At 51.9% G+C, this 20,788-nt stretch overlaps 1 protein-coding gene and 1 pseudogene across 4 annotated transcripts in view; both read right to left on the bottom strand.

The window, feature by feature from the left end:
- Window positions 1-20,788, bottom strand: part of RALGPS1 (Ral GEF with PH domain and SH3 binding motif 1) — a 222,463-nt gene that overhangs the window by 36,791 nt on the left and 164,884 nt on the right. The window lies entirely within an intron of this gene.
- On the bottom strand, window positions 15,970-16,593 carry LOC129151717 (40S ribosomal protein S5-like; annotated as a pseudogene).

Raw genomic sequence — 20,788 nt, 5'->3', positions numbered from 1 at the left:
ATATTACATGGAAGATCTAACAATAAATATAGAAAAAAGGCTAACCATTTGGGAAACACACACTTGCACACATCTACACACTCACAAGCAACGTTCAGGTCAAAGAAAAAAACAAATAATCTAAAACAAAAAGTCTATTTAAAGAAAATGATAATAAGAACACTACTTGTCAAAATTTATAAGATCAGACCAAAGTGATAATCAGAGGAAAATTTATAGCCTTAAAAGTTTACTGTTAAACGACTAAGACTTATTACAAATGTAATTAATCAGGTACGTAAAAGTTTTGTCTGGATAAATGAGCACGTACAGATATACATTCATTGTGTTCGTCATTCTTACAGCAACCCATTCCACGAGGAGGAAAAGGAGAAGCAGAGGGGAGGTGTAACTAGCTGGTAATGCTGGCGATGGGAGTCGAACTCAAGCCTGCCCCTGCAGAGTACACTCCTGCCATCGCAGTAGACTGCAGCTGCTGGATACCATGAGTCAGCCAGTCAGTCATCTGCTTTTAAAATAGCTACACATTGTGACGGGAAACCGTTAAATCACAGAAACAGATGCTGGTACTTCTCATAGGAACCATTTCCACTTCCTTTCTAGTGGCATCATGTTTCCAAAATTTTAATAATTAGGAATAATTTCCCCTGTATAGAAGCTCCGGGTTCGGTAGGTTGGAACCCACAGATTTATTCTTCCCCTTGCCTTGTTTTCCCTCTCTCCTCTTAACAGTGTAACTCAGTTGCCTCCCCAAGGCTCCAGCAGTGGCAGTCCTGAAAATCTCACCGCTGCTTCAAGCACAGCAGCAAGTCTCCTCTGTGCTGAGCAGGAGCGAATGGATAAGGGGCACGAGGCAGCTTCGTTCCAATGAGAACTTGGTGCCAACGTGAACCCAGCTGCCTCTGAGTGGCAGAGTGAACGCTCGCCCAGGAGCAGACACTGAGGAGCAGGACAGGGGGAAGGGAGAGACTGATGCTTCCCAGGGATTTACCATCCAATGGAAACTTAACCTCCTTCGACCTCCTGTGACCCTCCCACCAGCCCCATGAGGGTTAAAGAGAAAACGAGAGCTTAGAGGAATAAACCTTCCTGAGTCTCCAGCGAGTGAGCAGGGTGTGAGCCCAGGTCTGTTTGGCTCCAGCACCTGTGCTCCCACCCACTTACTGGCCCTCAGAAACCCACGGGGAATCGCCTTTCCTCCAGCAACACCAGCGTGGAAGCCCTGCCCTGCTCCGCCCTGTGAGCATGCGTGCTGGCCCTTCTGCTTCCTCTCAGGTCCCTGGCTCTGCAGACAGAGGCCAGGAAGAGCTTGCCTTTGAAGATGCCGGCAAACCTTTCCCACTGCCCAGCCCCTGCTTGCACCCTGTTGGCACGGGGAGCTCACTACTTATAAGAGCAAATTCTACTGTTGGAGTGTTCATCACCCACCTCTACAAAATGTGCCGACGCCAGCACCTGTCCACTCCCCAGGTCCAGAGAGTAGAGGCCACGGCCAGGACCTGGTGAGGACAGAGGGGCCCTCCCAAAGGAGGTCTCCTGGCCCCGGTGACCTGGAGAGACCTCAGTCCACCGCAATGCCTGGAAAGAACCTCCATATAAAGTCTTTTACTCCCACAACAAGAACTCCAAAAGCAGCAAATCTCCCACAGTTAATACTGCACAAATCCAGGGAAATCTTTTCAGTATTATTAGCCCATAGCTGGAAATATTTAAAAGCCTAAACCATAATGAAGTCATAAAAATAGCCACCTCCTACTTGCCCTGTGCCAGTGCTGTGCTAAGCCCGGTGCACAGCTCGCACTCACCACAACTGTAATTCTATACTTATTTGTATCATTCATGCATTTAATGTCTGATTCCCCATCAGCCCTAAAGCCCCTCCAATGAGAAAGGGTGTCTTGCGCCACAAACTCAATCCCTGCGGCTGGAACAGAGCGCACAGGAGCTGCTTAGTAAACATTAGCTGAAAACAAGAAAAGCATGAATGAAGACACGTTTTACTGAATCCATACAATAACCTTGTGAAGTACCCTCATTACTACCCTCATTTTGTAGCTGAAGAAAGTCACTTAGAGTTAGGTGAAGGTAATAATAAAACTGAGCAGATAATTGACTCCTAACAACACCACTACTGTCTGGGAGGTTTTAGGTCTACTTCGCAGAGAGAGAAACTGAAGCTGTGAGTCGCTTTGCTTATCTGAGGCCACACAGCTGGGAAGTGACAGAGGCAGGATTCCTACCCAGGTCTGTCCAGGCTGCCATACTGTTAGTCCTTTCTTGACTGCAGCCAGTCCTCCGGTGCCTGGCAGCTGGGGAGGCAAGCTGGACCCAGAGGTTTCCAGGCTAAGGCCCTCCCTGCCTGCTTTCTCCTTTGAGTCAACACTCTCCAAGAAGGTTCATGACTGAACTGTGGCCACCTCCCCTCCTACATCGTCCACTTCCTCCCGCTGTCTCCCTGGCACCCATCATGGTGTATCTGTCCAGGTCCCATCGTCAGTGGGCCCACCCAGGCCTGGGGGCCCGGCCAGCTCTGCCACGTGATGGGCAGCTGTGGTATGAGTGGGAGAGAGTGGGGCTGGGAACAAGGAGATTTGGAAGCCTGATTCCGCCATGCTGGGTGGCCTCGGGCAAGCCTTTTTACCTCCCAGGGCCTCAGTTTCCTTGACTGTGCCTGGGAATAATGACGGTGGTCGTGGGAGTCTGCTGGCCTGCAGCCTGAACCACTAAGATGCTCAAGCAGCTGAGCTGAGCTAACCTCGAGCCTGGCTCCGTGGCGAGGCCCCATGGGAGGGATGCACTAGCTGCATTTGCCATAACCAAGGATGGCGCCCAGATGCCGAGCACGTGGTGGCCACCCACCTCAGACAGGCCAGTGCGGGAGCTTCCATCTGGGCTGGGACAGCTCAGCTGGGCCCTCTCAGCTCCTTTCCTATTTGTACAGTTACTACAGCAGATGACACTGTGTTGCTGGCCTTGTTCAGATGGACAGTAATTGGACCAGCCCCTGCCCTGGCTGCCATGGGGCTGAGTGGTGCCAGGGACTGGGGCTGGACTGGGAGGTGCAGATGCGTTGGAGGAAACAACCACAGCAGTAACAGCCACTCTGAGCGGAAGGCGGGCCTTGCTTGTAGCACGGCATCTGGGTTCTCTCATGTCCCCATTTCTCAGACTAGGAAGTAAGAGCCTAGAGAGAAAAGGTGACTTGTCCAGGATTACACAGCTTACAAAGGGGAGAGTCAGGATTTGAATTCAGGCCTGTCTGACTCCAGAGATTTGGGGGAGAGAGCAATGCTGAGCGCTGGGGGCTGGGAGTCGCTGGCTGGCACAGAAACAGGTCCCAGCCACAGAGGTGGGGTGTGAGGACCCCTGCTGTGGCCTGCTTTCCCCAGGGACGCTGCTGGCAGCCAGCTTCTGCCCGTGCTGCCCGCCTGCAGACGGGGCGTCCTCTGAGACGGACAGCTACCCACACATGCTTCTGCTCTGCTCCCTCCTTCCACGTCCCCCAGGCTGGTGTCACTGCTGTGGCTGCAACAGAAGTGCCGTCAGACTGCCATGGTGGGCAGAGCTGGGCATGTGCCAAACCCTCTTCCTGACAGGGAGTCCAGGCCCCCCACCAGGGTTTGTCCACAAGGTACTCCGACCCCACGGAGGGAGAGCCAGGCTGACAAAGGAGGTCTCTCCTGAACAGACACCTTCTCTGAAGCTGCGGGACACCCTGCTCCATGGAGCAGAGCCCACTAGAGGCTGGGCGCCCCGCCTGCCAGGGCCAGTGCCCGGGGCTGGCACCGGGCGTCGCCACAAGCCCAGAACTCACTGCTCTCTTGTTTCACCCACCGCCACCCGTCTCACTGCCATCCCGACTCTGGTTTTGGTTTTTCGCACACAGCTATCTATTTAATAAGGAGAATTCTGCTGTGCTGAGGGAAAAATCCCTTCATGGCATAAAACATGCCACATTTCCATCGTATGCTCTCCATTCTCTCTCTCTCTCTCTCTCTCTCTCTCTCTCTCTCTCTCTCTCCCTCTCTCCCTCTCTCTCTCTCTCAAAGTTTGAGATAAGAGACTTTTTTCCATGTTTTCCTGTTCTGCCTTGAAAAGATCACTTTCAAACTTCAAAAATGAGGAGTGCTGGCCCCCAGAACTATGCTTGTGTGGTTTGAGCACATAAACTGTCCTGACAAATTCCAAATGAAGTAACAGAGAAGCAGCTCATTCTGGTTTCTTTTTCTTTTTTTAAAAGAGAGCACAAAGCAATTCCACCCACGGCAGGAGGAGGTCTCGGCAGGCGGTGCAGGCTTCCTGTCATGACGCAGAAGACTGTACTAATTAGTGCCTGCTAATTAACACCCACCATGCGAAACACGGACTGCAGAAAAACCCTTGTTTAAAGAATATTCTGTATATGAAAAGTGCTGAAGCTTTCTGACACTAAGACACATGTTTCCCAGGTCTGCAGAACGGGGGCGGGCCAGGCAGTCACATGTCGCGTGGTCAGAGACCATGTTTCTTGGATAAGCACGTGGACTCACTTCCTTCATGGTGTGGAGGCTCGTGAATCACAAAGGCACGTGGGCAAAGTCCCGCAGCAGGCAGCCTGCCCAGAATCTAGGGTCTGGGGGAGTCGAAGCTCCTCCTGGCTCCCAAGATGAAATGAGGGCACAGCTACAGGTCCCCTCATGCCGTGGGGATTACCTGGTCAGCTACAGGTGCAATGGGGTAATGTTCTCCTAGAGAGCTCTGGCTCAGACAGCACGTGCTGACATTCTGACCAACAGGAAGGAGGGGCATGAGGAGATGGCATTAACCTGGTCATTATTATTCGGCTTGCTTTGTGCTGGACACTGTGCTAAGTACTATCTCATTTAACCCTTCAAAACTCTGTTGACCGTTGAGAAGAAACTGGTACTTTTGTCTGCTTAACATCCACTCCCAATTCTTCTGGAAACAGCCCTCGCTTATCCTTTGGGGAAAATTGTACCTCCCACACTCATAATCCATGTGGTTTTGGTAGATCTAGAGTAATTCCACTTCCTCTGCTGCCCCAGAGGTAAAAACAAATTTAAAAAATGAACCATGTGGGAAGGAAAAAAAACTCCAAATAATTCAGAGATGAAAGAAGAAATTAAAGTTAAAATAACAAACTATATACATATAGGATACACTCAAACCCACATAACTACTCAAATGCTTACATTGATAATTAAGAAAAATAAAAAAGAAATGAACTTAGTGTTCATTATAGAGAACTAGAACAAAAAAACAAAGCAAAAAAAAAGTAAAAGAAAACAACTAAAATATAAAAGCAGAAATAATGAATTAAAAAAGTACGTCTCATAGAGTGAAAAATAAAAGTTGGTCCTTTGAAAAGACAATAAAGTAGACAATTCCTTTGGTTTGTATAATGGAGAAAAAAGAAAGAAAACTCAGATGTACAATGTTAGGGGGGAGAGAGAGAGAGAGAGGGAGAGAGAGAGAGAGAGAGAGAGAGAGAGAGAGAGAGAGAGAGAGAATATGATCCCAAATACGCAGGAGGTGTGGACATGATGGTATATGTAATTTTTATGCCAACGTATTTGAAAATCTAGCTGAAATGGGTGCTTACTAAGGATATTTTCTCAAAATTGTCTCAAGAAGAGGCAAAAACCTTCAAGTTACTAATAAAGAGAAAAATATTAACAATATTGAGAAAGATACTCTAATTAAAAAGTACAATATCCAAATGGTTTTATGGAACCCAGTGTTTTAAAATAATATTAGCAAATTGAATTAGTAGTGTATTAAAGATTAATAAAGCAAAGAGCTTTATTATAGAAGTGCAGTGATACTTCAACAGATGATCTTGAGAGATGCTAAAAAGTCATTGATAACTTTAATATCAATTCCTTATAAAACACTGAGCTTAGGAAGAGACTTTCTTAATGTGATAAAGGATGCATGTCAGAAAAGTTAAAACAATGTTCTTAATATGAAATCCTACTCCTAGGAAGAAGTCAAGAATACCTGCCATATTGCTATCATTTAACACTATTCTGGAAACATAAGCTAATGAGATAAGACAAGACAAAGAAATGTATTTGATATACATAATGCTAAAGATATACATAATGTTACTATTATTTTTTTAAAATATATTTTATTGATTTTTACAGGGAGGAAGGGAGAGGAATAGAGAGCTAGAAACGTCGATGAGAGAGAAACATCGACCAGCTGCCTCCTGCACACCCCCCACTGGGGATGTGCCCGCAACCAAGGTATGTGCCCTTGACCGGAATCGAACCTGGGACCTTCCAGTCCGCAGGCCGACGCTCTATCCACTGAGCCAAACCGGTTTCGGCGTTACTATTATTTTTAAGTGATAGAATTAGTTATCATATTAGTTACATAATCAAATAACTTAGGGTAGTCAAATGAAAAACTATCAGTAATAAATAACAGAGCTAAGATCAAAGTAAATACATAGGGTGTCCCAAAAAAATATACACATACACTTTGAATAATTATAAGTATTTATTAAAATATATTTCATTTTCAAAATTGAGCTATTAGCTGTTAAAGCAAGTATACATTTCTTTTGGGAAACCTATATACAAATCAATAGCATTCTTATACGTATACCAGCAATTATCAGCTAGAAAATGAAAATTATACAGCTATTAAAAGACTAAAATACATTTCTAAGAACCGACATGAAAAGATATCCATGATGTGTTTTTAAGAAAAAAAAAATCAGGTATGATTTTATATGAGAGAGAGAGAGAGAGAGAGAGAGAGAGAGGAAAAAGATATTGCCTAATCTGTTAATGGTAACCAACTTTAAAGACCGAATTTTAGGGTTATTTTCTGCTTTATAAAATTTTTTATTTTTCAGCCTTTAGCTATTACAATGTACTACTTTTAGAAATATAAACGAGCAAGATATTCCTTCCCTGCCTCCCTCCCTTTCCTTCCTTCCTTCTTACTAGTGAAGAAGCAAACACTTTTGGGGCAGGAAAAAGGGAGGTAGTATTTTATGCAAATGATTTCCCGAACATGCTTGGTTTTTGTTGAAGAACCTGGTCTTTAGGTTTTGATTTAAAGGCCACAAACTATGACCCACCGCCTGGGAGGCCACAGGCCATGGCTCATACCTCAGTGCCTCCTGACTCCTCTCCTTGTCTTTGGTCTCCACTTCCAATCCATCCTGCACCCTGTGTTCTTTCTAAACCCAAACAGACTGTGTCCTTTCCCAACTTAAAACTACCCGACGACCTTCCATCCCAGCGGGCAAGGGTTCCCTCCGGCCTCTGGGCTCTACCTATGCCGGCACCTCCAGCCTCTTCCCCACCTTCTTACAAGATACTCCGGCGTGTGGGCCCCTTGTAGTTCCCTGGACGAGCCCTCCGCGCCCTGGAGCTGAGCCAGCAGAGGCATTTCCTCCCCCTGCCCACTCGACCTCACTATCCTCCGCTGTTAGCTGGCTCCTCCTGGGCACTTAGAGCAGGATGCCCCTTCCTCGATGGCAGCATCTATCACACACTCCTCGAGGACAAGGCTGTGTCTAATCCATCTCTGCGTGGTCAAGGGGCGAAGCACCGAGCCCAGCACACAGGAGGGGCTCAGACCGGAATGTCTGGGGACGACTGCACCGGGGGTGGAGTCTTTCCTTGCACACACGTGACTCTTCTATCTGGGCTCTGAAATTCCACTGTTCGGTGGAAGAGAGTGCCTGTTGCTGCCAGGCACCTCACTCCCCCGCCCGATGGGGTCAGCCCTGGGCCCCGCTATCTCCAAGCTAAACACCCACATTTCTCCGAGGGCTATAAAGGGCTCCCGGAGTAGCTGATGTCACCAAAAGGAAATGCAAGATGATTCCCCCAGTGAAAGCTTCGGAAACCTGCCTCACATCGGGTAGAATCGAGGCTGCCCACGTGCCAAGGGAAACACTCTGAGCTTGTCTTTCCAAGCCTGGCTCACAGATTCGCTACTGTGCACAGAAAGGCTCCCTGGACGTCCGAGGCCGCCAGGATCCCGGCCAGAGAGTGAGCTCACGGCCGGCCGGCCGCTTCACTCACCAAAGGATTTTCCACTTCCATTAATGCGCTCATGTGTCTGTGACCACACTTCACCTAGTCTTTAAGTGTAACAAAAAGTAGTGGAGGCAAAGGCAAAACTGTCAGATTTGGTCATTACTCAATGGAAACTGTGTAACAAAACACGGCACCCTAACCTCAATCACCAAAGCCCGCATTCGCTGGAAAACAAGCAACAGATTTTCGGAGAGCTCGCTAGATCCAAACGGATGTTCACTTTCTTAAAGCAATTTCTGTTTTTGAATTTTGCTGAAATGAACTAGGGAAAGGCTCCTTGGCCCCTCGGGAGGAGGACGCCACCTCACTGGTAGTTTATCTGTGGCTTTCGGGTCAGGTGTTTTGATCTCTCCTGCCTCGCTCAGGAGAGGTGACAGGATGCGGGACCTGCAGGACTGTCCTAGGAACCCCTCTTTCAGGGACCAGGGCTCCTCCTGCTCCCCAGTGGGGCCATGTGTGTGGACTCTGCTCTTCTCTGGGGCACAGCTGGATCCAGCCCAGCCAGACCCAGCAGGCCTGGACCAGCCGCCCTTCTCCAGCCCTACTCCCAGGTCTGGGTGGGCTGGGGGGTCCTCCCATCAAACCGGGGAACTACTCTCACCAGGGTGGGAGAGCACTTAGCCCCACCAGCAGGGGGCGCTTGCTGGTCTGGGGCTGTGCCTATGGGTGGGACGGAGGAGGAGGGAGAAGGACAGCCAGGTCACTGGCTGGCGTCTACTCACACCTACCTGTGTGCTGCCTCTCCCCTGCCCACTATCCTCAACTCTCGTGGGAAATGATTCGAGAAACTGGATGCCTGGACTCGGGGCTCCTGGTCACCTCCCTGAGACGCAGCCTTCTACTCTGGTTGCGTGGCCAGCACGTTACTCAGTCCTGCCTCTTCCCCTCCCTGCAGGCTCACAGGCTCGGGCTGGCACTTCCCGCATTAGGGCACCGCTGGCTTTACCATCCCGGGATGCTTTTCAGGGAAGAGAGAGGTCAAAGTGGCAGAGAGACACGTCTGCTGCCTCGGAAGCTGCGAGGAGCGAGGAGCGCGGCGGAAGGTGGCCGGTGGCTGAGGGGAGAGGGGAGCTGCGAGGACCCAGGGCGCAGCGCTAGGGACCAGCCCACCCGGTGCCGGCCGCATCACGGAAGGGACATCAGTGCCGAGAGCTGCCGCATGCCTCCCGTGCTCCAGGCGCAGGGGAGAGAGGAGAACCGGACCCCACGGGTGTCCGGGCTAGCAGAGGCCTTCCGAAGAAGCATTAATCACACAAAACATTAAGGGCACAAACCTGCTGAAAAATAATACTCTGGCACATACTGTGGAGAGCTATCCCCAGAGGAACCACTGGCACGTGAGACAGGACGGGGCAGGTCGCTCTCTGCACTCCTGGCTTCATTCGTATACGCTCTCCCGGCCGCAGCTACTCAGGGCTGGCCGTCCAGTACCCTGCCCGAGTCACTCAGCGCTCAGGTGGCCCAGGCGGGATTTGAGCGCAGGCCATTTGGCTTTAGGCCCACACTTCATCTCCTATGTTAGATGTGATACCTACAGCTCAGTATACACGTGAGAGGAATAACAGAAACACTTCAGACGTCTGTGTTCAAAGCGGGCACCGTCACTGGTTTGTCCAGTGGGGGCGGGGGTCCCTCCACTGCTCTCTTTGCTGGGAAGTGGAGACAGGCCTGTAATGTCCTCACCGGGACGGGCACAGCATCTGGATAAAGCGGGCACTCGAGGGAGTTACTTGAGGAAAGAACTTTAAGAGAAGATGGGGTCCCTGTCTGTGGGCAGCCCCTCATAAAGCCTCCCCTGACTCATCACTACACTGGTTGTGGCTAGAAAATAAAAGATGAAACACACCTCACCGTCTCCTGGTAAGACTGAGACGGCCTGATGCTAGGATCTGGGAAGAAATGGAATGCACTACAGGCAGGAGTAGAGGGCAGGAACTGGGCAAATTGAGACCTGGTCTTTTGACATGAAAACATCACGTCTCTCCCGGGCCTGTCCCCAGACTCGGGGACCCAGGGCTGCGCAAGCCGGAGGCTTTGGGTCCATGACAGCAGCTGGTCCGAGGGGCTCGGGAATGCCCTCCGCCTCCTCACACCACGTGCAGACTGCTACTCCCAGGACAGAACTGGAGAGTGTCCACAGGGAAACCCCAATGCTCAGCCTGTCGATAACCCCAACAAGGATGGATCTGACCTTGTTCAAGGGAACAATCAGAGGAGAGGAAATCCAACAGGGCCCGTGGAGAAGTGCTGCGGAGAGTGGGGCCTGGGCCGCATGTAGAAGGGGCTGAGCCATGAGAACACATGGCCCCCGTCTATTCCAGGGCCCGGAAGAAAGTCTCAGACGCTTTGATCAGCATGAGAAGATAAGGCTGTGCTAGGAGAGAGCTCTCAGAGGAGAAACTGCAAGAGGGGGAGATAGAATGAGATGCACGAGGTAAGGAAAGAATAAAAGGAAAATAGAAACGTGGAAGAGTAAAAACATTAACATCAGAGGCAGCAGTGGGGGAAATGGGTACCTTGGAGACTCACATCACGATGGCCGGGTCTCCCCCGACACCAAGGAAAAGGGCAAGGGAAGAGCACAGAGAAGGGGGCGGGGCCTGAGAGGTGAGCTGACCCAGGGAAGGGCACCTCCCAAGACTGCATTCCAGGTCCCAGGAAAGAGATCCATCCTTAGTCGCATTTTGCATAAATGTATGAACTTAAAAAAAAAAAAAACATCTTGCAAAGACCCAGGCAAAAAGCAAAACCTCCCACAAAATTCAGAAGTGCCCACCTCTCCAAGTGAGCTGCAGGAGCCCCTGCATCTGCTCTAATGGAACCGGACCCTCCACCAGACGGACAGCGTGGTGATGGCGACCATGCTGCCAGCAGCTTCCGCGGGAGGAGGGGCCTCTCGGGGGCAGGAAGAACTGTCTACTCATGAAATGCTGGTGGACATCTGGTCATTTGTCAAGTGCTTTGATTTTTGTAAAAAGAAAAATATTGTCCCCTAGTAATTATGGTATTTAAGTATAAAGACCCCAAGAGACATGATATATGACTTTGGATGCCATGAAGTTTGGTCAATGCACATTTTTTCCATATAAATTTGTGGGGTTGTTTCACCATCCCAGACCAAGGGCCGCAGAAGATGCCAACTCCTGGACACACTAGGAGGACACGTGCTGCAGCTGCCCTCCCGTCAGCAGTCTGCGAAGCCAGAACCCGCCCTGCAGACGCCGCCCCAACTTTCATTGCTCCTGAGGCCCACTCTCCATGTGCCAGGAGGACAGGGTGAGGCAGAGCAGAGAGGCTGGCCTTCCAGTTTCCTTCAGACGTTCCCCAACTGGGAGCGCTGTCCCTATCCGGAGACCTCTGCCTCCGTAATTACGGGACGCCTGGAAAGAAGGGGCTGCTTTTGATGGGGGCGCTTTCATCTCTGACTTAAATTATACATCGTGCACTAACGTTCTAACTCTGATGTCTTCTAGAATTCAAATGAGACATAAACATACGCCTAGACGCACAGAGCCTGCATTCAGTACGGGACCACCTTGGACAAATAAGAGGTGTCACCAAATCTATTTATACTTTAAACATCTTTCCACTGTCTTTCCTTTAAGATCTATTGAGGTGGTTCCCACACAAACAAGGAAGAATGTCCAGCCCCAACAACCACTCATTCATTTGGACTTCACTTTGGCGAGAGGGGCGGAGGGGGGTGGTGGGCAGAGAGCAGTGAAGTCAGGCATGGGGAGCGAATGGAGAATGAATATGGGGGCCCTGAGCAGAGAAATGGAGTGGACGGAGAAATGTAAATGAATAAATACAAGCTGCCATTTAAAATCCATTACATCATTAAATTTAAAATAAGACCAATGCTGAAAGCTAGCGAGGCTGTGGTGAAGGGGAAACCCATACATTGCTGGCAGCGGGATAAGTTGGTACCGCCTTTTTGGAAAGCGTTCGAGATTCCAAAGCCAGAAAGCTACTGGTCCTTTGACTCAATAATCCCTCTCCTAGGAGCTTATTCTGAGGAAATAATTTTAAAAGAAGGGAAAACATTGTACACACAAAGATATTCACTGTGGGGGAAATCTACAGTAGTTAACAATAAAAACTGGAAACATTCTAATGTCAAACAACAGGAAATAGCTAAGGAAATTAAACTATATGGCAAAACTGTAGAAATAAAAATATGGAAACATTAAGTGCTGGACTGGTGCGATTTTAAGTGCTTTAGAATTTATAGCAGTGTTATCCAGTGGTTTGTGCATTTTTAAAAAGAATGTATTAAACTTTAAGTAAGATAAAATTTTATTCTAATAATTGATATTAACTATCAAATTTAAGTTTCTCACCAAAATAGCAACAAATATATTTACATACTGTCATATATTATGCAAATATATGCATATTATGTAAATATATGTATTATGTATAAATATGTATTTACACCCATATATGTGTAAATACAAATAGTCAACAAGCTCCCAAATATCAGGAAACCTCATGTCCCTCCTCTTCCCCGCTATTTAACTGGTACCCACGTTGAAGGGCACGTGACATTCAGATGAGCCCGCGGTGACCCAGGGTCTGACTGTCAGCCAGGGGAATGGAGCTTGCATCCCTCCCTGGAGTGAGTCGGCTTTGCTGACCTCGGCTGACCTGCCAGGATAGGCTAGATGGTGCGCCTCTCCAGCTCTCCTCCCGCTTCCCTCCAGACATGCCCACCTCTCCCATGGCCTCCAGAGTTCCTGCCCCATCGGCCTTAACACACAAAATGAGGTCGGACCACTCAGCCCGGCATCCTGGCCCTCGTGGAGTGGCCTGTCTTATACACCATTCGCAGTGTAGGTGCCGCACGCTCATCCATCAGACGCTATTCCTACTCTCAGAGCCTGAGCCCAGGGCTTCTCTTAACCTGCACGTGGGCGGGTCTGTAAGGACGGACTCCCTGGCCCCTAAGGACCCTTTTGGATGGGTCCTCTGTTCCCTGTGAGGTAACCAGACCTCTGGGCCCTGGGCATTTGTCGCCGCTGGGCAGGAGAGCCTGCAGCCTTTGCTAGCCCGAAGCCTGGCCTGCCGCCTCGACTTGCTTCCCGGCACATGGGGAGAAGGCAGGAGAAGAGGCAAGAGGCCTGTCCTCCCAGAATGTCCCTGAGGAGGCAGCTGACATTTGGAGCGTTGCGCCCACTGTCATCAGCAGGCCTGTGCGAGGCGGGATCTCACAAACACCTGTGAGAAACAGGTCCTGGACCGGCTGCTGAACACATACTCCACAAGGACAAATTCGTACCAAAGATTCGTTTACAAATAAGGTAAAAACATGCGATAAAATTTCACGTTGCAATTTTCTATATTCAAAACATTGTAAATAAAGATTATATTTTTAAAAACTTTAAAAAACTGTGTCAGCAAAAGACTGCCAATTGCCCTTACTTAGGGAAAATATCCTTTCTTCTGAGATTATGTTCGGCTACACAGCTGGTGTTAAAATGGCCCTTCTTCTAGGAAATAATGATGATGGTTTGTATTTCTTCATTCACCATTTTTAAAAAGTTGGCAGCCGGTGAGAGCCTCCAAACTTTATTTTTGAAGTTCCTTGCCTGTGAAATTGCAGTCTGGGACCCACGAGCCTGAGCCCACACGAGGCTCTCTGGCAGCGGTCAGGCGGTTGGTTGGTGTGGGCCGTGCCAGGGCTGGAAACCCCCAAGGGTGGCTTCTGAGCGCGAGAGGGAGCCGGCCAGGCAGGGAGCAGCTGTGTTGCTACAGGCTGGAGGACCTCTCACACTTACAAAACATCTGAAGGTTGAGTAAGCAGGAATTTCAGTTTGGCATAAAAATCTCAAGCTTGAGTTCACCTCTTCCTTTTTTTCCTGTCAGTTTCCGTATTGCTGTGGGGTTGATCACCTAGGCCCCCGTCCCACTTGTACCCCCTCCCCTGGCACCTCTCATGGGCCGGGTGCAGCCATCAAAGCCCCTTCTCTGCCTTGGGAGGCACCTCCCAGCTCTGCACAGGCTGCCGAGAGCTGCTGGGCCACTCACCCACGCTGCAAGTCCCCAGGGTCCAGCCTTGGCAAGGCCCCAGCCACTCCTTGGTGTCTCCCCTATTCCCTTTGGTGGATGGTTTTCCCCAACAGCCTGCCCCTCACCCCACCCACAGCTGTTCCTCCCAGTGGGCACCCTACCTCCTAAATGAATGACCTCGGCTACCCGCTCTGCCCCCTCATCCATCTCCACCCGCCTTTCCCTCCTGGCCGCCACCCTCACCCCATCCCCTCCAGCACGACTCCCTGGCCGACCCCATGTTTACCTGGGGATCTTTACTGTCTCCCTGTCTATACTACCTTATTTTTTTTTTAAAGATTTAAAAGAACATCATCCTGGAAAATAGATAAAAACATAATGAGAAAAACAACTGCCTGCAATCCCACAGCTGTGAAAAGCACTCTCAGCACTGAGGCGTGTCCTCCACATAAACACTACAAGTGCCCGCGTGTGCCCGAGGCTCTGGTGGACGGTCCCATCGGTGGAGGGCCCCAGGGGTCTCATTCTTCAGTGAAAGTGGAAAGGGCCCCACCCAGGTTAGGTACTGAGCCTGGACACCCAGACACCGCCTGCGAAAGACCCAGGAAGTGGGCAGGGATGCCGCAGGCCCTTCATGGCTGCACACAATCAAAGCTATCGCTTTACACAGGAGCCCAGACGGCTCCGGGGTCTGGGAGTGAACCACCGAAGCCCACACATCTGACCCCGTCAGTCAGGCACGCAACTTCTGGGGCACCCCAAAGTCACCTCTAAAGGTGGGAAGAGAAGCAGGGAAAAGAAAAGGATGGCGGGTGGAGAGGGGCTGGCAGTGATAAGTAAGCCCGAGCTTTCCTCCTGTCGACTCAGTGCCGTGATAATGGCAATAATTATAACAATAATACTCATAACACAAAAGCTGGCCCATGCTGGGAGCTCAGTGTGTCAAGTCCATGGGCTGCGGCTGTTCACCTCTGGACACTCTTCACTGAGAGCTCGTGGCGGCCGGGAATGGACATCTGTCTCTATTCTGGCGTGCATCCGAAAAGCTATGGCATGACGAACCCTTAATACCACAGATATGAATCCAATAGGTTTAAAGAGGAAGTATGAACGATGGTGGGAGTAGTGGAGATGGTCACAAGGGCCGAAGTTTGGGGAAACACTGTCTTGTCTCACTGGATCCTCTCAGCCCCTGCTCCATGGAGGCTGGGTGGCACCTGGGGAGTGGTGCCTGGGCTTAGGACTCGTGCCTGCCTGACCCCAGAGCCCGGGCCCTCCTCGCCCTAGGCCCTGCTGAGGCAGGCTCTGCTCCGTCCCTCTGCTGACCCACCCACTGGTATCTGGCACCCATCTCCCCACAGGTCTCTATTTTTTGGTGGTGCTGCCCCAAAGGGCAAACAGGTTTATTGGGGCCGCAGCCAGGTAACCAACAGTGGGACTTAACATTTATTCGAAAAACCACAGAGGTAGAGGAAGTAATTCATAGAAGAGATAGGCTTCGGAAACAAGCTATAGAGGTAAAGGAAAGACCCTTGGAACTTAGAAATAGGAAAGTAAAGGTGACATATGTGTGTGGGAGGGAATATGGGGGAGGAAGGGGAAAGGCACAGGGTGTACTCCTAGGGGGGAGAGGGACGGGTCCTCCTCCATCCTAAGGGTTTTAAGGGTTGAGATTTAAGGGCCGTCCCAGGGGAAGATCTAAATAGAATATTCATCAGCTTCCCAAGTGTGTCCTTTCAGGGTCGGGGTCTCCACTGATTGGTTGGCACCAGGGCAGAGGGTCATTAGCTTGTTCCTGAGGTCGTGGTGTTGCTTGTCACATTTTGCTGCTTTTCTGGGCCTGCAGCTAAAATACTGCTGAGGCCTAGATGTCATCTCTAGGGAGGAAAGGTCACCCTGGGGACAGCTGTCCTTCGCTAGGCACCCAGGGCTTTCTGCCCTGGTGACCTTCGTCTTCCTCCCTGATAGCAGAGGAGCTGGAGGAGCCCTTGGCCCTGCTGATGAGCTCATCTCACTTGGTGATGGTCCTGATGCTCTGGAAGGCAGCCTCTCGGGCACCTGTGCATCGCAGCCAGATGGCCTGATTCACACAGCACAGCTGTCGCCTCACAGGCCGGCTCACCCATCGCGAGTCGCGTCCTCTCGGGGTCACTGTCAGTGATGGCATTCACCATGACCTGCGGGGGGCGAGGGGGGGGTAGTCTCGCCAGTGAGCAGATGGATGAGCTGGAAGGCATGCCTGACCACGTGCATAGTCACGAGCTCCGTGCCGTTGCTGCGGCTGTGCATCACCAGTGAGTTGGTGAGGCGCTCCACAGTGGGCACTGCGCCTGGCAGGAGTGTTTGGCCGCATGGTGCCCTGCACTATGGGGCAGGTACTAGGCACGCTTCTTCACCACAAGGTGATCCTGCACGCAAATGCCACTGATCTGTCCACCATCATTGCTCCACTTTCTGAAGAGCTTGACTTTAGGGTCTCCGCTCCTGCAGGTGCAGCCATCTCCCACTGGGTCATCCTGAGAAGGCAGCTGCGGGGCGTCTCTGCCACTCTGCGGGGACCATGTGCCACCCTGCCTGGACCACGTGCCACTCTGCGGGGACCATGTGCCGCCCTGCCTGGTCCACGTGCCGCCCTGCCTGGTCCACGTGCCGCCCTGCCTGGACCACGTGCCGCTCTGCGGGGACCACGTGCCGCCCTGCCTGGACCACATGCCGCCCTGCCTGGTCCACGTGCCGCCCTGCCTGGACCACGTGCCGCCCTGCCTGGACCACGTGCCGCCCTGCGGGGACCACGTGCCGCCCTGCCTGGACCACGTGCCGCCCTGCCTGGTCCACGTGCCGCCCTGCCTGGTCCACGTGCCGCCCTGCCTGGACCACGTGCCGCCCTGCCTGGTCCACGTGCCGCCCTGCCTGGACCACGTGCCGCCCTGCCTGGTCCACGTGCCGCCCTCCCTGGACCACGTGCCGCCCTGCCTGGACCACGTGCCGCCCTGCCTGGATGACGTGCCACTCTGCGGGGACAACGTGCCGCCCTGGAACAGACAGGAAGAGCCCCACGGTGTTACTGGTCCTGTCCTCTGAGGCATCTGTGGCCAGGAGAGCCAGCACAGTGTGGCTGAGATCAGGAGCATTTATGCAGCCACTAAGTAGGGTGCCCCTTCCTGGGGAGGAGACGCCTGGGTGGTGTGACGGGGTAGCGTGGACAAGCAAGCCTGCCGTGGCAGTCGCAGCTTTCTGGGGCCTCCCTGTAGTCAGGCTGACCCAGGAATGGCAGGTCTGGACATTTCTTCCGGCCACAGGCCACCCCGGCAGCCTCTTGGGGACAGGAGCAAGGGTGGGTCATCTTGCTTTGCCAGACCTGTTGCATGTCAGCACAGGACAGCGTGACCCACCTTCTGGCCAAACCCTCCTCGGAGGCAGGGCGAGCCCAGACAAGGCGCCGTGGCCCTGAAGCCCGGACGTGTCTCTCCGGGAAGGATCATCTTCCATCCCTTGTAAGGACAGAGAACAAGAAGCAGGCGCCAGGCCATGGGAGCAGGTGGCAGGGAGAGACAGAGCGGCCCTGGGGGATCTTATGGGACCCAACTCGGGATCCTCAGCTCTGCCAGGACCAGAACAAGAACATGAAGAATTCAGGTCAGGTTTGAGCTGAAACTTCCGGTCAGTGAAAGTGCTGCCTGTCCACCAGCAGGCTCTACAGCAGCGGTTCTCAACCCGTGGGTCGTGACCCTCAGGTTGAGAACCGTTAGCAGGGTCGCCTAAGACCATCGGAAAACACAGATATTTACATTACGATTCATAACAGTAGCAAAATTACAGTTATGAAGTAGCAACGGAAATAATTTTATGGTTGGGGGTCACCACAACATGAGGAGCTGTATTAAAGGGTCGCGGCATTAGGAAGGTTGAGAACCACTGCTCTAGTTGATTATTTAACACCTGCCCCACCCGGGCCAGGAGTCCCCAGGGTCAGGGACCACACCTGCTCCGCTCACAGCCATCGCCCAGAGCCAGTACTGCTACACCACAGGCGCTCAGTAAATAATTCCCAAATGAAAGAAAGAGGGGGAAAGTGTGTAAGTCAGAACCCTTGTGGTTGTGACAGAAACTCACCTGAAACTAGCTTCAAAGTGGGGGAAGGATTCTAGAATGGCTCACAAGGCCAGGGGCTGCACCACAAAACCCAGGCATCCTCAGGACGGCCCAGGGATGGTGGGGTGGGGGTGAGGGCTAGGTGGGAGGGGAATGCTGGGCGACAAAGAGAACAGCCATCCTGGTAGGTGACCTTATCAAACAGGAAGTGATCTCAGATATCCAAGTGTGATTTCAGCTTTTTGTCCAACTCAATTACTGCTCATGACAGGACAGTTAAAAATACAACCCTGCTGCGAACCGAATGTTTGTGTCCCCCTAAAATTCCTATGTTGAAATCCTAACCCCAAGGTGATGGTGCTCGAAGGTGGGGCCTCTAGGGGTCATTCAATCATGAGGGTGGAGCCCTCATGGGTGGGATTCGTGCTCATAAAAAAGACTCCGGAGAGCTCCTCCCTCCTTCCACGGTGTTCAGACACCCCAAGAAGACAGTGTCTGTGAACCAGAACAGGGCCCTGACCAGACACTGAATCCACCAGTGCCTTGATCTTGGACTTCCCAGCCTCTAAAACTTTGAGGAATAAATGTTTGCTGTTTATAAGGTACGCAGTTTACGGTACAGATGCTCCTCAACTTATGGGGTTATGTCGCAGTAAACCCATCGTATGTTGAAAACAGAAGTTGAAAATGCATTAAATACTACGCTGTAAAGTATCGGTCGCTCACCCTCGTGACTGGGTGCCCAACTGAGAGCTGCGACTTGCCGCCGCGGCCCAGCACAACGAGAGAGTATCGGACTGCATATTGTTAGCTGGGAAACGACCAACATTCAAAGTATAGTTTCTACTGAGTAGACATAACTGTAGTTCCAGCGTAGAGTCGAAAAGTCCTACGTCGAATCATTGTGAGTCAGGACCAGCTGTATTTTGTCAGAGCCGCCCAAACTAAGACAAACCACTTCCAAGGCTGAGATATAAGTCATGGGGTCGTTCCTGTGACCGCCTGTCATCCCTATACTGTGGAGTCGACAGGTTTCAATTCTGAAGTCCCGACTTCCTTCCTTTCCTCCAGGAGGATGGCAAGAGTGTGGAGACCACCTGCTCCACAGGCCACTGGGATCAGAGGGGACCAGGCCACCCCAGGCCCCTCCCTCCACTACAGATGACTCCCGCGTGAGCACACCCGGAGAGTGGGTCCAGCGAGGTCTGCTGGGTGAGAGGCCAGCGGCAGTGCTGACATCACTGGCTTCATTTGGCAAAGAGCTTGGAAGTAGAGTAAAGCAACCTGACTCCCCACTGCCTACCCCTAACTCCTGACCCTGGCCACAAAGATACAGGCATCTCACCCATGAGAACGGGGCAAGCACACCTTCCTTCAGAGACGATGAAGGGGACGGTGGTGAGAGCTCACGGCGAGCAGGCTTCTGGGGGCTGGGACTAAGCGCAGCGGTTCACCTGCTTCTTCCCACCGGATCCTGAGGACAGCCCCACTGTGAGCGCACTGTCTGATCGCTGCTCCACAGGCGTGTACTTTGCATGCAGTGAGCTGGGACTTGAACTCCAAGTTCTTCTGGACACGGGTTAGGACTCTTAAGCCCCCTGCACTTGGCTGCACCAGTGGTGAGAAGGCCCATGCAAGGCCCTGGCAGAGCGCCCGGAAGAGGGCGGCTGCTCAGTCATGCTCCTGCTCTTCTTCCTCCTCCTCCCGTTTCGCCCCTTCACCCTCACTGCCACGGCGTCCCTGGCAGGCACCGCTGGCGGATTGCAGCCAGCCACAGCTTGGGGCGGGGCGTCCTGTCACACCTCTCTCACTGAGAGGCTCCGTGGGCAGCCTGGACCTTGGGGCATCTGGTGGCCAGACCAGTGACTCCCAACCTGGGGCTGCTGGATGACTGAGGTCGCTGCTACTTGACTGAGGAATCTGCCTCCTCTGGGAGCACAAATATGAAATGCTATATTCTCTCCAACACCCACTCCCCACCCTGCTGTGTAGACTCGCCTTTCCAATTTTGGGCAGCTGGTCCCTTGATAAAATCTGGGCCAGATTCTATAACTTTGTAGTCACTTACCATTATGAGCATGGTCGCATGTCAAGATTTAAGACTTGGTTCTGTTTATTTGAAGACTCGATTCAAACTGAGTTTGAAGCTCATCTCCATTCTCCCTCCTCGCTCCCCTCTCCCTGGGGCTTGGAGGAGGTGGATGGAGAGTGTTCTGCGCTTTACCAAGTCCCTGTCCCGTGTCTGTCTGAACTGCCAGCCCTAACTGCTGTCAGACTGTAGCAGCCCTCACTGGGCCCACTCTCTCGGGAGAAGGAGATCTGCTCACGCAGGAGGCACCTGTCAGTGCGGGAGGGACCTGGTCTGGTCTGGTCTGGTCCCCTCAGTGCAGGTGGTGACCTGGGTTTCCTAGGGAACGTGTGCAGCTGTGTCCTGGCCCCTCCATCGCTGAAGAGCAGCCGGGCATCCCTTCTCCGCCACCAGGGGCACATGTCCCAACGGCCTCTCTAGGCTGTGTACCACCTGGGCAGCCACAGCTCCTGCCCCACTGCAGCCTCTGTCCTCTTCAATGGAGACCCAGCAGCATCTGGGGTAGTTTAGAACGGGAGGGGGGTCCCCC

The sequence above is a fragment of the Eptesicus fuscus genome, chromosome 15 (assembly GCF_027574615.1).
Source record: "Eptesicus fuscus isolate TK198812 chromosome 15, DD_ASM_mEF_20220401, whole genome shotgun sequence".
NCBI classification, from domain to species: Eukaryota; Metazoa; Chordata; class Mammalia; order Chiroptera; family Vespertilionidae; genus Eptesicus; species Eptesicus fuscus.
This window is presented reverse-complemented; position numbering and strand designations above follow the sequence as displayed.